We start from the raw sequence: 18607 nt of genomic DNA on the forward strand, positions 1-18607 counted from the left end.
ATCATCTTGTATGCCTCAATTAAGTCACCTCTTAACCTTCTTCTCTCTAACGAAAACAGCCTCAGGTCCCTCAGCCTTTCCTCATAAGATCTTCCTCTATACCAGGCAACATTCTGGTAAATCTCCTCTGCACCCTTTCCAATGCTTCCACATCCTTCCTACAATGCGGCGACCAGAATTGCACGCAATACTCCAAATGCGGCCACACCAGAGTTTTGTACAGCTGCAACATGACCTCATGGCTCCGAAACTCAGTCCCTCTACCAATAAAAGCTAACACACCGTACGCCTTCTTAACAGCTCTCGCAACCTGAGTGGCAACTTTCAGGGATCTATGTACATGGACACCGAGATCTCTCTGCTCATCCACACTGCCAAGAATCTTACCATTAGCCCAGTACTCTGTCTTCCTGTTATTCCTTCCAAAATGAATCACCTCACACTTTTCTGCATTAAACTCCATTTGCCACCTCTCAGCCCAGCGCTGCAGCTTATCTATGTCCCTCTGTAACTTGTAAAATCCTTCCGCACTGTCCACAACTCCACCGACTTTAATGTCATCTGCAAATTTACTCACACATCCTTCTACGCCCTCCTCCAGGTCATTTATAAAAATGACAAACAGCAGTGGCCCCAAAACAGATCCTTGTGGTACACCACTAGTAACTGGACTCCAGTCTGAACACTTCCCATCAACCACCCACCCTTTGTCTTCTTCCAACTAGCCAATTTCTGATCCAAACTGCTAAATCGCCCTGAATCCCATGCTTCCGTATTTTCTGCAGTAGCCTACCGTGGGGAACCTTATCAAATGCTTTACTGAAATCCATATACACCACATCAACTGCTTTACCCTCGTCCACCTGTTTGGTCACCTTCTCAAAGAACTCAATAAGGTTTGTGAGGCACGACCTACCCTTCACGAAACCGTGTTGACTATGTCTAATCAAATTATTCCTTTCCGGATGATTATACACCCTATCTCTTATAAACCTTTCCAAGATTTTGCCCACAACAGAAGTAAGGCTCACTGGTCTATATTACCGGGGTTGTCTCTACTCCCCTTCTTGAACAAGGGGACAACATTTGCTATCATCCAGTCTTCTGGCACTATTCCTGTTGACAAAGATGACTTAAAGATCAAAGCCAAAGGCTCAGCAATCTCCTCCCTAGCTTCCCAGAGAATCCTAGGATAAATCCCATCCGGCCCAGGGGACTTATGTATTTTCACACTTTCCAGAATTGTTAACACCTCCTCCTTATGAACCTCAAGCCCTTCTAGTCTAGTAGCCTGAATCTCAGTATTCTCCTCGACAACATTGTCTTTTTCCTGTGTGAATACTGATGAAAAATATTCATTTAGCACCTCTCCTATCTCCTCAGACTCTAAGCACAACTTCCCACTACTGTCCTTGACTGGCCCTACTCTTACCCTAGTCATTCTTTTATTCCTGACATATCTATAGAAAGCTTTAGGGTTATCCTTGATCCTACCTGCCAAAGACTTCTCATGTCCCCTCCGGGCTCTTCTTCGCTCTCTCTTTAGGTCCTTCCTAGCTAACTTGTAACTCTCGAGCGCCCTAACTGAACCTTCATGTCTCATCTTTAATAAGCCTCCTTCTTCCTCTTGACAAGTGTTTCGACTGCCTTAGTAAACCACAGTTCCCTTGCTCGACCACTTCCTCCCTGCCTGACTGGTACATACTTATCAAGGACACGCAGTAGCTGTTCCTTAAACAAGCTCCACATTTCCATTGTGCCCATCCCCTGCAGTTTTCCTCTCCATCCGATGCATCCTAAGTCTTGCCTCATTGCATCATAATTGCCTTTCCCCTAGATATAACTCTTGAAGAGCTTTTAAATGAGGTGCACCTTGCCAACATCAAGAAGCAAAGTCAAACAGACGTCCGCTGAAGATTTGACCTGGTGCTGGGCTGAGCAAGAGGCTGAAATGTGAAAACAGCATCTCCTTACTGACGTTAAAATACAATAATTAAATTAAAACAATTCAAGTGGCTCCTAAGTTAATTTGCAGCTAAAATGCAAAGTATCAGTGGCTGCTTCATGGTGGAGAGTTTAAGCAGGGCCTCTGAATAAGCACCACTGTTTAATTCAGCCCATGTGCCACTCGGTGAATACCAGGAACACTTAAATTAAATGTTCAATCAGCTTCATTGCAAATGCACACCGTGTTGGATCAGCGATGCGTCCTGCCACAATAATGTCATTGCCATGCAAATGAGAGCGAGCTGCACTCCACACTCCTCCTCCTGCACAAAAGGATGCTTTGGGCCGGTAATTGGAGCAGTCCATCACGGGCCTCACTGGGCTCTGGGGGATGATCATTAAAAGGACCACAGTCCCTTGGTCTGCCTGACTGGGAGTGAATCGCAAGCAGGCAGCAATGGGAGGAGAGGACAAAATCTTACTTTGGAACCTCTGAGTATCGTTGCCTGTCGGTCGAGCGCGGAAAGGAATTGGGTGCAGACACCCAGGGCATTGTCTGATTAAACTACACATTGAGAAATATACATATCCTCGACACTACGTTGGTGAATTTCCAGAGAATGATTTACAGGGAATGTTTGCGTTATGTAGTGTGGCCCCTCTGGAGTTGTCAAGAGACTCGAGGCTTCGTTAGGAACAAGAAAGGTATTTATTGCTAAAGAGTAACTTGGCACAGGAGGTTTGCAGCCCTCAGTAGCCGTGCAGCACAGCTCAAAGTCCTGGCGTGCTCACTACATGGCTGCTAGATGTATTCTGCCCGGGAGGGGACTCCGCCCTCTGGGGTGATCACTCACTGCCGGAGCTAGGTGACCCTGGTCTGCTGTGCTGTCTTCAAAAGACAGGCACCTCAATCTGCCAGTTTGGTAAAAAGATCAGAAGGTTTGCAAGCTCGGGCAGCAGGGTGGCGCAGTGGTTAGCACTGCTGCCTCACGGCGCCGAGGTCCCGGGTTCGCTCCCGGCCCCGGGTCACTGTCCGTGTGGAGTTTGCACATTCTCCCTGTGTCTGCGTGGGTTTCGCCCCCACAACCCAAAGATGTGCAGGGTAGGTGGATTGGTCACGCGAAATTGCCCCTTAATTGGAAATAATGAATTGGGTACTCCAAGTTTATTGAAAAACAATTACTGTCTGCAGTACTTGTGATGGCTTCCGCAGTGGATCACCATCTCCGTTTGGAGCATTCCTGCCGCTTTCATTGTTTGATCTGTTTCTTTCTTCTATCCACCCCTGTCCAGTCAAGGCACAAAGTCCCATTCGGCCCATTGAGTCTGCGCCGACCCTCTTAAAGAGCACCCTCCCCAGGTCCACGACCCAGTCCACCCTTCCCTATCTCCTGAACCGAACCTGCACATCTTTGGACTGTCATGGGATGTGGTCAGCAACTGTTGCCCATCCCTAATTGCCCTTGAACTGAGTGTCTCGCTCGGCCATTTCAGAGAGGGGGCAGTGAAGAGTCAACCACGTTGCTGTGGGTCTGGAGTCACGTGTAGGCCAGACCGGGTAAGGACGGCAGATTTAATTCCCTAAAGGTGCATCAGGGAACCAGATGAGGTTTTACAATAACCGATGAGAGGTTTATGGTCATCGTCACTGAGACTAGCTTTCAATTCCAGATTTTGTTCTTGATTTAATTTAAATTGCACCAGCTCTGTGGTGAAATCCCGCCCCCCCCCGATGACCCGCTCAGTGACATCACAGTGCCATCAGCGCTCCCGAATTTCCAACTGCAACTTGCCCGCTGTCCTCACCGTGGTGGGCCCGACACTCTCGCAGCCTCCTCCTACCCCAGGAAATGGACCATTCTCTACCCGGGTTGCATGTCGCTACCTGGTTCTGAATCCTCTCCGCTGGGCTGTTGCTGGAGAGCCCTCGGGGCCCCCAGCTCGTCCCCTCGGCCAACCTTTGTAAAAGATCCTGAGGGTCCCTCAGACCAAACTTGGAGTCTCTCCGAAGGCCCCCTCTTCCTTGCTGCAAAAATACCTTCAGACGGTTTTGACTGTCAGGTGCACTGTCCGCGCACAAGTTCCTGAATTTCGTGGAAGGCAGGACAAGCAGGGCGGAGCGATAACAGACCGTGGGAAGTCATATTCTGACAACTGACTCCGGTTGGTTGGGCAGTGCACATTTGCATGATGTAATCTGCTGTCCGATAGCCTCACACGGGAGCTCTTTGGGCCTTGTTACAGTCAAGTGTTGTTTTTTAAAATTTAGAGTACCCAATTATTGCTTTCCCAATTAAGGGGCAATTTTAGCGTGGCCAATCCACCTACCCTGCACATCTTTGGGTTGTGGGGGTGAAACCTGTAGCACCGTCAATATGACGTGAGGCAGGTTGAGGTAATGTCAATTGAAGGCTTTATTAAGCCGAACTTGATCCCCAGCAGCGTGGTTACAGAATGCAACTGCTGAGGGAAAATGGAGGGAAAAACTGGGTTCTTATACCGGCATTTCTGGGTGGCGTCCAGTAGGTGGCAGATCCTATCAGGACCTGGCATCCCTCCACCAATAGCCTGTCGACACGTGGTGTACCGTATTACCCCTAATACATACCACCACAAAACCCACGCAAACACGGGGAGAATGTGCAAACTCCACACGGACAGTGACCCAGAGCCGGGATCGAACCCGGGTCCTCGGTGCCGTGAGGCAGCAGTGCTAACCCACTGCGCTACCGTGCCCACGCCCGTATAGTCGAGTGGTTAGCCAGTGGTCAGCAAACCCGTGAGAATCTTTTCAGAGACGACCCGCGTTCTGGAATCTGACAGGCCACCTCCATCATCCTAATTTGGTTCTGTATTTACCATAAAGATTTTGCAACAATTCACAGGGAATAGCTGCAGAATGCACTTGACCAACTTGACTTGTGTACAGTTAACCGCCCGTGAGACTGTGCAGTGCTGCTGTTAAACACTCGAGGGTGTGTCATCTGTGGGATGTGAAGCATTTGTGTTCCAGCTGATGTCTCAAGTACCATTATTATCGAGTTGAAGAAGGAGGTTGGTCGGTAATTCAGAACTCGGAAGGCGTGGTCTGCGGCTGAATAGGCCCACAATCTCGGAGACGGGTCAGGAAGCAGAGGACGCAAATTGAAGATAATTGGCACAAAAGAATGTGAAGAAGAGGGGAATTTTTTTTTTTTAAACGCAGCGAGTTGCTGTGATCTGGAAGGCGCTGCCTGACAGGATGGCGGAGGCAGCACAGTGGGCACTGCTGCCTCACAGCGGGATTCCAACCTGGGGCGACTGTCTGTGTGGTGGGGTTTGAACCCAGGCCCTCGGGGCACTCCCCCCCGCCCCCCCCCCCCCCCAGTGCCAGCGTTTCACATTGACTTCAGCATCGCTCCTTTCACATTGTTGGCCCTCGTTCAAACGGAATTGGAAAGCAGTCTGTGAGATTCGGAAAAGCTCTCATTAAAGTCGTGGTCCCTGTCATTTTCCCAGCTCCCAGTGATTACACTCTGCTTTCCCGAAGAGCAGTAATAGTCCAACTTTCTTGTGTGGATAGAAGTTCAGATTGAGAGTTTGTGAGGCCTCGCTATCGGAGCTGCTGTCTGGAAGAGCTGATACCTCTCCATTCAGCTTGTCTACAAAGTTACGAGAGGTATAGACAGGGTGAATAGTCAGAGGCTTTTTCCCAGGGTGGAGGACTCCATTACAAGGGGGCACAGGTTCAAGATGAGAGGGGGAAAGTTTAAGGGAGGTGTGCGGGGAAAGGTTTTCACGCAGAGGGTGGTGGGTGCCTGGAACGCGTTGCCAGTGGAGGTGGTGGAGGCGGGCACGATGGCAATGTTTAAGATGTATCTTCGTAGACAAATGAACAGGCGGGGAATGGAGGGAAACCCGGTTTCCCTGGGTTTCTGTGGCTGTGATTCATCTTTCAATCTCACTCCACAGTATAAACATTTCCCACTTTCTCGGTCTGTTAGCTTTGACAAAGAGCCATCGGACTCGAAACGTCAGCTCTTTTCTCTCCCGACAGATGCTGCCAGATCTGCTGAGATTTTCCAGCATTTTCTCTTTCGTATCAGATTCCAGCCTCCGCAGTAATTTGCTTTTATTTATTGGGGGATACAGATTGTTTGGGCAATGAGTAATAGGTCTATATAAGGAATCTGGATGAGCGCAGGCTGGGGAGGCCGAAGGGCCTGTTCCTGTGCTGGAATGTCCTTTGTTCTAACCCCCTGAGATTGACAGAAGCAGTGGAATTTCACCAGTGGCTGGAATGTATTTTGTGTGAACTTTGTCTTCAGTGCGGTCTGGGTCATTTCTGTGGTATGTACCTTACTCGCTCTCTGTCCCTGCAACAGAGAAGGCTGAGGGCAGTGAACAGATCAAGGGCTTTCTGAAGGACATTGATCAGGTTTGCGAGAGACTTCGGAGAGAGTCCAAAACTAGAGGCCATCAATGTGCGGCAGTCACTAATAAATCCAATCGGGAATTCAGGAGAAAATTCATTAGCCAGAGAGCAGTGAGAATGCGGAACTCACTCCCACAGGGAGTGGCCGAGGTGAACAGGATAGATTTAAGAAGGAGCTAGATAGACATACAAAGGAGAAATACATCAAATTATATCTGGATAGGATTCATTGATGTAGGTGATGATGGCTTGTGTGGAATATGGACAGATCTGTTTCTGTGCTGTAGATCTCTATGCTTTCTATTGTTTTATCTGTCATCCAGGAACTATTGAGTGAGGAGTTGTGTGTGTTTTGTGTCAGTGTTCCGGGGGAGTCACGTTTCACAGTCGGAAACTCTTGACGATTAGTTATCCATTCTGGCTGGTACAAAAGTGAAATTGGATTGAACTGCCTCTCGACCCATCACTTCAGACTCTCGTACAACTGTGAAACCTGACAGCCCGGGTTCGATTCCGGCTTGGGTCACTGCCTGTGTGGAGTCTGCACGTCCTCCCGTGTGTGCGTGGGTTTCCTCCGGGTGCTCCGGTTTCCTCCCACAGCCCAAAGATGTGCCGGTTAGGGAGGATTGGTCATGATCAATTGCCCCTTAGTGTCCAACTGGTTAGGTGGGGTTACAGGGGACAGGGCCTTTGGAGGGCTCGATGGGCCTCCTTCTGCACTCGGGATTCTGTGATAGTGTTCACTTGAAATCTAAGATTGAGACACACAGATAGAACAGGGCGGAGACAAATGGGAAGATACAACAAATAGAGATAAATAAGGAGATAGGGAGAGAGAGAATGAAAGACGTCAGTGGCAGGTTGGAGAATATTCCCTGACTTTGTGTGTGTGAGAGAAAATTGTCAGATGAGTGAGTAATTTTTGAGCCTCCCTCCAACACGGTGCCACACCAACTGATGTCCCCATTCTCACTGGAGTGAGAATACAGGGAGATCTGCCTCCCTCACACCTCCAGGCCGACCGGCCAGCCCAGAGAGTCAAACCTCACCAGGTCCAACCGAGCCCAGCACACTCGCTCCTGGGCGGAGTGAGCAGGGATTTTCAATCCCGCTGCTTTCTGCTCAATGTGCAGTGAGGAAGGGACGCCCGTGGCCCGCAGCCTGCCTGGCAGGAAGCTGTCAGGATTCTCCCCCAGCGCCCCGCTCTAATTGGAGTGTAACCCCCCCTTCCTGGCCCTGTCCTGCGGTGCGCTTGGAGCAGATTTCCCCCAGGGGGAGGGGGACATGTACCGCACCTGGCTGGTCACTCGCTGATTGCACACGCTCACCATTTGTCGCCCTCCGCCCCTGGCCCCGAGGTTACATCTCAACTGCAGCTCGTGCCAATTTAGACACACCATCAGATGTTGCTGCTGCTTTTCAAACTCATGCGGAGCTATTGTGGGAGGTAATCGTGCCGTGTCTGCTCAGTGAGCGGGTTAGCGAGTGAGCGATGCAGTGTCACAGCAAGGGGGATGGGACAGACAAGATGGATTGTACCAGTTACCTAACGACAACAGAGAGAGAAACGGGGATTGTTCATCGGGGATGAGGGAAGGTTCAAGCGAGATTTAATTGAGATATTCCAACGAGAGGGTGGATGGGGAACGCATCTCAAAAAAGACAGCGGTGAAGGTGAGATTAATTTAATAATAATCTTTATTCGTGTCACAAGTAGGCTTACATTAACACCGCAATGAGGTTCCTGTGAAAAGCCCCTCATCGCCACATTCCGGCGCCTGTTCGGGTACACGGAGGGAAAATTCAGAATGTCCAATTCACCCAACAGCACGTCTTTTATTTCACACGGCGAGCTGTTGTGATGTGGAAGGCACTGCCTGAAAGGGCGGTGGAAGCAGATTCAATAGGGACGCTCAAAAGGGGATTGGGTACATTCTTCAAGCGGGAAATAATTCAATATCTGAGGGGCAGGGACAGGGCAGTGGGACGAGCTGGTAGTTGTCTCTTTCAGAGAGTGGGCACAGGCAGGATGAGTGAGTGATTCTGTGTGCTGTTCACCCAGAGTATCACCAAGAAAACGGCAGTGAAGGGAGGTGGCGGGAGGGACACGGTTTCCCCTGGGGCAGGAAACCCCACCGGGTGACAGACCTTCAATCATCGAATCCCTACAGGGCAGAAAGAGGACATTCAGCCCATCGAGTCTGTACCGACCCTCTCATATCCACTCACCCATCCACCCAGCCCTATCCCCAAAACCCCGTCACCTCACCCGCACATCCCGACACAAATGGGGAGTTTGTATCGGAGGAAACCCGCGCAGACACGGGGAGGGCGTGCAGACTCCGCACAGGCAGTCACCCGAGGCGGGAATCGAACCCGGGTCCCTGGCACGGTGAGGCAGCCGTGCCGACCACTGTAATCCCTATTTGGAAAGATACTTTCCGAGGACCATCCCGATTGGGAAAGCAGAAACCAGCAGCAAAATGAAGACTATTGAGAGGGGGGGGTTCAGGTTGAATAGCAGCCACAGTGGGATTGGGTGGTGGAGCAGTCTGGTGGGTGCGAAGGAATCCCTCCAGTCCCTGAAAGCTGGAGACGGATTTCCCAGCTCCCCTCCACCACCCCAGGGTGTGTTTTCCGGCATGGATGGGCTGGATAATCCCACTCTGTTCAAATCCTCTCTCTGGGTCGCCTGGAATGGACTGGAACACACCCAGATCACAGGCACGGTCAGAGAGGTCTCTCTGGACAATGGGATCCTGAACTCCGATGTGGAAATTCGGGACAGGCCTGGCCGCCAGCCCTCACAGTCCACCCAGCCAGAAGATCAAAGTTCAGTCCTTCGGGCTGGAAGGGTTAATGAACAGGGAGTGAGGGTGGGAAGAGGGAGCTTCCTGCTCTAGAGGTGACTGCGAATGGGGAATGTGAGCTGGGTGGCTCTGTCCCCCTTCCTCTTGTTGCCGTGACATTGCCCGACAGAATGTGGGCATTTGCCCCTGGCTGGGGTATCCCTGCCCGATCGCAGGGGGCTGGCTGGGGTATCCCTGCCCGATCGCAGGGGGCTGGCTGGGGTATTCCTGCCCGATCGCAGGGGGCTGGGGTATTCCTGCCGATCGCAGGGGGCTGGCTGGGGTATTCCTGCCCGATCGCAGGGGGCTGGCTGGGGTATTCCTGCCCGATCGCAGGGGGCTGGCTGGGGTATTCCTGCCCGATCGCAGAGGGCAGGCTGGGATATTCCTGCCCGATCGCTGGGGGCTGGCTGGGGTATTCCTGCCCGATCGCAGAGGGCAGGCTGGGATATTCCTGCCCGATCGCTGGGGGCAGGCTGGGGTATCCCTGCCCGATCGCAGGGGGCTGGCTGGGGTATTCCTGCCCGATCGCAGGGGGCAGGCTGGGGTATTCCTGCCCGATCGCAGGGGGCTGGGGTATTCCTGCCCGATCGCAGGGGGCTGGCTGGGGTATTCCTGCCCGATCGCAGGGGGCTGGGGTATTCCTGCCCGATCGCAGGGGGCTGGGGTATTCCTGCCCGATCGCAGGGGGCTGGCTGGGGTATTCCTGCCCGATCGCAGAGGGCTGGCTGGGGTATTCCTGCCCGATCGCAGGGGGCTGGGGTATTCCTGCCCGATCGCAGGGGGCTGGGGTATTCCTGCCCAATCGCAGGGGGCTGGGGTATTCCTGCCCGATCGCAGGGGGCAGGCTGGGTTTTTCCTGCCCGATCGCAGGGGGCTGGGGTATTCCTGCCCGATCGCAGGGGGCTGGGGTATTCCTGCCCGATCGCAGGGGGCAGGCTGGGTTATTCCTGCCCGATCGCAAGGGGCAGGCTGGGGTATTCCTGCCCGATCGCTGGGGGCAGGCTGGGTTTTTCCTGCCCGATCGCTGGGGGCAGGCTGGGGTATTCCTGCCCGATCGCAGGGGGCAGGCTGGGGTATTCCTGCCCGATCGCAGGGGGCAGGCTGGGGTATTCCTGCCCGATCGCAGGGGGCAGGCTGGGATATTCCTGCCCGATCGCTGGGGGCAGGCTGGGGTATTCCTGCCCGATCGCAGGGGGCAGGCTGGGGTATTCCTGCCCGATCGCAGGGGGCAGGCTGGGGTATTCCTGCCCGATCGCAGGGGGCAGGCTGGGGTATTCCTGCCCGATCGCAGGGGGCAGGCTGGGGTATTCCTGCCCGATCGCAGGGGGCTGGCTGGGATATTCCTGCCCGATCGCTGGGGGCAGGCTGGGGTATTCCTGCCCGATCGCAGGGGGCAGGCTGGGTTTTTCCTGCCCGATCGCAAGGGGCAGGCTGGGGTATTCCTGCCCGATCGCTGGGGGCAGGCTGGGTTTTTCCTGCCCGATCGCTGGGGGCAGGCTGGGGTATTCCTGCCCGATCGCAGGGGGCAGGCTGGGTTTTTCCTGCCCGATCGCTGGGGGCAGGCTGGGGTATTCCTGCCCGATCGCAGGGGGCTGGGGTATTCCTGCCCGATCGCAGGGGGCAGGCTGGGGTATTCCTGCCCGATCGCAGAGGGCAGGCTGGGATATTCCTGCCCGATCGCTGGGGGCAGGCTGGGGTATTCCTGCCCGATCGCTGGGGGCAGGCTGGGGTATTCCTGCCCGATCGCAGGGGGCAGGCTGGGGTATTCCTGCCCGATCGCAGGGGGCAGGCTGGGGTATTCCTGCCCGATCGAAGGGGGCTGGCTGGGGTATTCTTGCCCGATCGCAGGGGGCAGGCTGGGGTATTCCTGCCCGATCGAAGGGGGCAGGCTGGGGTATTCTTGCCCGCTCGCTGGGGGGCACTGCACTGACTACAGGGTTGCCATGGGGAGTGTAACATTCTTCATTTCCATTCAGCATTACTGGGCTCGTGCCAGCTGCCAAAAGACAGATCGTTGCAAGTGACCAACACGAGGGATTTTTCATTCAGTTCTCCGTCGGGACGAGTGTAAACTCAGTGGAAGGGTATGCGATCCGAGTACCTACTGCTCACTGAGCAGCGGGAGCGATTCCATTTGCCTTTCCTGCAGCGGGTTTCCATCTCCATCGCTCCGACATGGGCAGCCGTGTTTCCTGAAGCTTAACCCTTCGCAAACCTCTCCCTTTCGCCAATCTTCCAGTCACTTTCCCCCGAACATCTCAGCGAACCCGGTGTCAAGCATGGTGGGACAACAGCAGCACCAGTTGTTAAAGACGCAACATAAACGCAATTGTGGAATCAGTGAATGGCTGCAGCACATGAGGAGGCCATTCAGCCCCTTGTAGCTCCTCCTGGTTTTCAACAACTCGGTCAAATCTCCTCTCCTCTCTCACTGGTATCCAGCCTCATTAAAACATCGCTGTGATTGCCTTTCAAAACCTTCTGCTGTCCCAAAACAATTTTTCCACTGAATGAAGTACTATTAGTCACTGTCGCAACGTTGGAAACACAAGAGTCAAACTGAGCACAGCAAGATCCCACAAACAGCAATGCGGTAACGACTGGATAATCTGGGCTCTTTTTTTGTTGATTGAGAGTTAACCGTTGGCCAAGGCACCGGAGATAACTCACCCGAAATGATGCTGCGGGATCCCCTCCGCGCACTCGTGACCGACAAACAGGCCCTCTATTGATCAGCTGACCCAAAAGACAGTACCTGGCAGCACTCCCTCAGCCCCGCCCTGACGTAGCCGGCCCGGACCTTACCCCCAAATGTCTGAAGTAGACCATCAGCCACGACCCTCTGAAGGCCTGGTTCACACTGAGATAGTAAGAAGTCTTACAACACCAGGTTAAAGTCCAACAGGTTTGTTTTGAATCACTGGCTTTCGGAGCGCTGCTCCTTCCTCAGGTGACGGAGAACCCAAGGAAGGAGCAGAGCTCCGAAAGCTAGTGATTCGAAAAACAAACCTGTTGGACTTTAACCTGGTGTTGTAAGACTTCTTACTGTGCTCACCCCAGTCCAACGCCAGCATCTCCACATCACACTGAGATATAGTGAGGTATATTGGGCGGCACGGTAGCACAGTGGTTAGCACTGTTGCTTCACAGCGCCAGAGACCCGGGCTCAATTCCGGCCTTGGGTCACTGTCTGCGTGGACTTTGTACGTGATGCGGGTTAGGTGGATTGGCCATGCTAAATTGCCTCATAACGTCCAAAGATGTGCAGGTTAGGTGGGGTTTTGGGTCAGGAGGGGGAATGGGCCTGGGCAGGGTGCTCTTTCAGAGTGTCGATGCAGACTCAATGGGCTGAATGGCCTCCTTCTGCACTCTAGGGATTCTATTAGAAAGGTCATCTAGAAATTCAACAGTGATGTGAGGGACATGCAGTGGTAAAGTTTTGTCATGTGAGAGTACCTTTAAGAAATGGGTGTTTACTACTGCAGTGATGTCAGAGAGTGGATGGAGCTGGGCTGTCTGTCAGCTTTTTACTTTCGTTTTAGGCTGTTTGCTGCAGGGTGTGTGTTAGTTTTGTTTTCAGGGTTGGAGCTGAAGCCAGACAGAGCGGGTGTACTGTTGATCTCTCTGCCATCAAAAGACTAACTCTTGATCATTTGGTGAATTCAGAATTATAAATGCTCTCAGTAGGGAATGTAAACCTGATGTGCTTCTGTTAAAAGGTGTTTCTTCTGTCTTCTGGATGTTGTTTGGGAAGTTATTCAGGATTATCATAGAATTTAGAATTTACAGAAGGAGTGCAGAAGGAGGCCATTCGGCCCATCGAGTCTGCACCGGCTCTTGCAAAGAGCACCCTACCCAAGGTCAACTCCTCCACCCTATCCCCATAACCCAGTAACCCCACCCAACACTAAGGGCAACTTTGGACACTCAGGGCAATTCATCATGGCCAATTCATCTAACCCGCACATCTTTGGACTGTGGGAGGAAACCGGAGCACCCGGAGGAAACCCACGCACACACGGGGAGAACGTGCAGACTCCACACAGACAGTGACCCGAGGTCGGAATCGAACCTGGGACCCTGGAGCTGTGAAGCAATTGTGCTCTCCACAATGCTACCGTGCTGCCCTTAGTGTTGTATTACTCAGTGTCGTATTCTTTGGGGGTTGTATTTGAATTAATGGTTGCTAAGTTCACTGTATGTTTTAAAAAGGTTAACTTGAGTTCATAGAATAAACATTGTTTTGCTTTAAAAAATACTTTTCCATTTCTGCTGTCCCACACCTGTAGAGTGGGCCGTGTGCTCCCCGTACCACAATCTATTAAAAGTTGTGGGTCTGGTGACCTCCATGCTACACTTTGGGGTTCTCTAAACCCTGGTCCGTAACAGTTTGAAAACGGCACATCAGAAGGTTGGAAGAGCATTGAATGTCCAGAGGTTGTTTGATGCCTGGGGTGTGGTGGAGTCCTTTCCTGAGGATTTTAGCACACTTGCTGCTCACTGAGAATCTTGTGAGGAGATGCAGCACAACACTTGACCAGACGTACTCCAGAGACTCGAGCTGTTTCTAAACTGGGAATATGTGCTATTGGTCAGCGATTCCCCGTGATCTTCTCCAATGTCACAACGGTGTAACAGCTGGGGTATGGGCAACTTGAGCCCAGGTTTTGTGTTGGAAACTTTGCCCACGAACAGTCGGCCAGTGTGTCGTGACCCAGTACAGGACTGGCATTGACCTTACAGCACAGACACAGGACACATCTGGGCTGGCGTTAAAGCTCCACCAAAGCCCCCTCGCTCTCTCGCTGCATCTCACCTTATCACAACATCTCTCTATTCCTTTCTCCCTCATGTGTATCCAGATTCCCCTGAAATACACCCAGACTTCACCTCGACCACATCCTGACAATAATAATCTTTATTGTCACAAGTGGACTTACATTAACACCGCAATGAAGTTACTGTGAAAATCCCCTAGTCGCCACATTCCGGCGCCTGTTTGGGTACACAGAGGGAGAATTCGGAATGTCCAATCCACCCAACAAGCACGTCTTTCGGGACTTGTGGGAGGAAACCGGAGCACCCAGAGGAAACACCCGGGGAGACACGGGGAGAACGTGCAGACTCCGCACAGACAGTGACCCAGCCGCGAATCGAACCCGGGACCCTGGAGCTGTGAAGCAACAGTGCTAACCACTGTGCTACCGTGCCGCCCACTGTCAGAGGTATGCAGGGGGTGCTGGCCCTGTGAGAGTGAGGTCCACATTCTCCCCTTTAATCACATTTTGTTTGATGTTTTAACTCTCATTTGTGATTTGCTTCATGTTTTATGGAGTTTCCCTTTAAGGGACTGCCCCTTTAATTTGTCCCTCAGTGCACTTGATTTTGTTTACTTGTTTATTCATGTTAATCTAAATAGTTGTGGTCATTGAGTGCGCACATGCGCCCAAGATCGGCAGAGGGAAGCGTGGCCGGCCACTTCTTCGAAATGCACTCTGAGAGTTTAATGAGGAGAGATTGACAAACTCTGGGTGTATTCCTGGGAATTCTGGAGATAGATTAAGGGATGATTTGGTGGAAAGAAATTAGTCAGACTGGTTGGGGGGGAGTGCGATGAGCAAAGTCTGAAAGCTTAGAGCCAGAGACCTTCGGAGAGGAATTCGGAAACATTTCTCCACACACACACACACACACTGGGAGAAGTTTGGAACTCTTACCCCCCCCCCCCTCTCGGTGTCAGGGCAATAGTTAATTTTAAAGAGTAGATTGGACGACATGGCCAGGCGAAGTTGGATCACCGACCAGCCTTGGCCCTCTGCTGAACAGCAGGACAGGCTGAAGGGGCTGAATGGCCTCAGCCTGTGGCCTTGTTCCTCTTGCACAGCTGTGTAAAGTGAATGGGTTGCCTGCTACCTTTTAGGTGGACTAATTGAGTGCAATTACTTTCGAGTGCCTCTCAGCTCACCTGGCAGTGGTGAGCGAGGGGGGTGGAGAGGGAGGGAGAGAGAGGCAGCAGAGCAGACAGGGCTGTTGTTTGCTAATTACAGAGGTGGGGGTGAGGAAAACAGCATTAGTGGGAAGCTTTGTCCCTGACTGACCTGCTAACTTCGCTGCTAAATTAGGACCTGCACATATTCTAACAGCAAACGGATTTCCTGAATGGCAAAGTTAAAATTGGCCTCGTACAAAACCAGCATTAATTTGCCCAGTGGCTTTTTTATTTTGCAAATGATAAAATTGTGAACCGCGAGGAGATGTGCGCTGTGATTCTCTCTGTCTCCTACAAAGGTTGAGCCAGTTCAGATAATACTGCTGACATGAAGCTTTGTCTTAAAGGTGAGCACATTTGCTCTGTGTTTTATCTGTCAGTGTTCATTGGCGAGTATTCCTGAGGTTTGGATCAGTTTATTGAAGACAAAATCACTGGGATGTCTAGAGAGTGTTTCCCCTGCTGAGGCTCCTGAAATGAATCTGCCCCCGAGCTCAGATTGTTTTGAGCAGGATGTCAATGGTCAGGATCACATCAATGTAATGCAAGTAATAAGTTTAATATTTCCATTCAAACGCCGTATTCCTCTTTACATACCTGAATACAGGTCACAACTTCCCCTCAGAATAAAGTCTCAATGGGAGCGATGAATGTCCCTCTCAAAATGCACTCTCAGGAGGAAGCCGTGACTATGGTTTATTGCAGAATAAGCAATAACTTACAGCAGAAACTTAGAGCTAAGTTCCGCACACATGAGTACGGCCTCAACCGGGACCTGGGATTCATGTCGCATTACATTCATCCCCCACCATCTGGCCTGCGAAATCCTACCAACTGTCCTGGTTTGATACAATTCACACCTCTTTAACCTGGGGTTACCCCATCTCTGGATCTGTAAAGATTTAATCACCTGCTAATGCTCGCATTCCAAGCATTGTCTGGCATCTTTTAATTTCTCAATATATATGTTTCTGGAGCATACCTCTTCATTCACCTGAGGAAGGAGCAGCGCTCCGAAAGCTAGTGATTCGAAACAAACCTGTTGGACTTTAACCTGGTGTTGTAAGACTTCTTACTGTGCTCCCCCCAGTCCAACACCGGCACCTCCACATCAGGTTTACTGGGACAGGCCTCGGCATTCGTTCCCTTGAGTGTGGGACACGATCTGGGACCGAGTCAGCAGCTTCAAAGGGCTGACACAAAGATGATGGGCTGAATGGTCCCCTCTCTGATATGGGAAAGATAATGGGAAGCTCATTTTGTTGCGAAGGATGGGACAAAGCGGAGCCCAGCCATTCCAGGGTGGCCATAGCAAACCCTCACAGACCAGTGGAGACCTGGAAGTCTATTCCCACCCACCCCTTACCCCAAAAAACTGTTCAGGGGGGGGGGGGGTCAATTAAAAATTGAGATCAATAAAGAATTTTGTTCAGCAAAGGATTTGAAAGGAAGGCACAGAGGTGGGAGAGTTCAGATGCAGAGTCAATAATCTTTATTTGTGTCACAAGTAGGATTACAATTAACACCGCAATGAAGTTACTGCGAAAAGCCCCTAGTCGCCATATTCCGGCGCCTGTTCGGGTCACAGAGGGAGAATTCAGAATGTCCAGTTCACCTAACAAGCGCGTCTTTCGGGACTTGTGGGAGGAAACCGGAGCACCCGGAGGAAACCCTGTCCCTCTGTCACCTTCCAGTCAACACTTCCAGTCCGGAATCTCGGGCGGAATCTGGGAAGGCTGACTCGCCAGCAAGCAGTTCAACCTCACTCAACATTGGTGAATCGGTGCAAAACTTCTGGTGTCGAATTTTAAAGCAACGTCATTTCATTGGGATTTGCTGCAGGGAGATGCAGAGCGGTTTGCAGGGAAGGTGTGAGGGGAGGTGGATCGAGAGAGAGTGCACACAACATCAGCCAAGACAAATGACACTGCCCCCCCCCCCCCCCCCCAAACCTCAGAACATCTCTCCAGACAAAGAGACGCTGAGGAGAGTGTCCAGCCCTGTGGAGAATGGACTGGATGTGTGGGGTAATGCAGGGTTCTGTGACTGCCTCTGCACCCAGCACGAATTCAAAACCAGTCTGAATTTCAGCCCCATCCTCTGTCCATTCCTTGGGACAAACTCACTGGTGCACATTTCACAGTCTGTATTTCTCCCCAGGAACACATCCTCTCCGGACCCCTGTGACAGTAGCCCCAATCGAGACCTTTTGTTCCCAAACCCTGACATTAAAATAATAAAAGCCCTGCCCCTCTCATTCTTGCCCCCCCCTCCCCCTTTCTGATTTAAAGACCTGGTTTCCTCCGCACACTTTTGCAGATTGTCTTTGGGTCGATTTTCTCGGGGACTGAGTGACAACTTAAAGCGCCGTACCTTCTTCCTGCCTTTGCAGCTGCTCCATTCTCCAGGACTGTTTCACCAGCTCCAGTTGAACTGGCCCGGCGGTCTGAGGGAGGGCAGCGTGCCGCCTGCACAGTGCAATGAACCTCGCTCCCTTCCTTGCATTGGAGCTTTGCAAAACAAAAGCGGCAGCCAGGGGCGAGCAGAAGTTGTGCTTTGCCACCACCCCGAGTGGTTCACTCTGTATCCTGTGGAAGCACACACACAGATCAGCCTTTAGCACACACACACACTGAGTGAGTGACAGAGGCGATGCTGTCAAACTATATTCTCATTTACATGTTCAGCCTCCCCCAAGCTCTCTGTGAATGGATGTCACGCTGATCACAGGCTTTCTCTGCTCAGCCTGTCCAAAAAACACACACACACATCATCTTCACCGAGGAGATTACTATTACTCTGAAGGCAAAAGACTCCTGATTGAGGATATGTTTGGTGACCATAGTTGTGGGTCAAGGTTGAGTGATACAATTTTTTTGATTTGCCCACGGGATGCTGGTTGGGTCGGCATTTATTGCCCATCCCTAATTGTCCCTTGAGAAGGTGGTGGTGAGCTGCCTTCTTGAACTGTAGGTACACCCACAGTGCTGTTAGGGAGTTCCAGGATTTGACCCGGCGACAGTGAAGGAGCAGACAATATATTTCCAAGTCAGGATGGTGCGGGACTTATAATAATAATCTTTATTGTCGCAAGTAGGCTTTCATTACACTGCAATGAAGTTACTGTGAAAAGCCCCTAGTCGCCACATTCCGGCGCCTGTTCGGGTACACAGAGGGAGAATTCAGAATGTCCAATTCACCTAACAGCCCGTCTTTCGGGACTTGTGGGAGGAAACCCACGCAGGCACGGGGAGGACGTGCAGACTCCGCACAGACAGTGACCCAAGCCGGGAATCGAACCCTGGTCTCTGGCGCGGTGAAGCAACAGTGCTAACCACCGTGCCACCATCTGTCATTTGTCCTCAGGTGGGTCGAGGGTTAAGTATTTGTCCAGGGCACTGGGGA

At 51.8% G+C, this 18607-nt stretch overlaps 1 protein-coding gene across 2 annotated transcripts in view; it reads right to left on the bottom strand.

Annotated features, from left to right (window-relative positions):
- LOC140396829 (leucine zipper putative tumor suppressor 1-like) overlaps window positions 1-17819 on the bottom strand; it is a 34895-nt gene extending 17076 nt beyond the window's left edge. For both annotated transcript variants that reach the window (XM_072485584.1, XM_072485583.1), the window contains exon 1: window positions 17576-17819. The gene's annotated coding sequence lies outside the window, so the exon portion shown is untranslated. The remainder of the gene's footprint in view (window positions 1-17575) is intronic.
- Window positions 17820-18607: the final 788 nt, after the last annotated feature.

Source organism: Scyliorhinus torazame, chromosome 20 (genome assembly GCF_047496885.1).
Source record: "Scyliorhinus torazame isolate Kashiwa2021f chromosome 20, sScyTor2.1, whole genome shotgun sequence".
Classification (NCBI taxonomy): domain Eukaryota; kingdom Metazoa; phylum Chordata; class Chondrichthyes; order Carcharhiniformes; family Scyliorhinidae; genus Scyliorhinus; species Scyliorhinus torazame.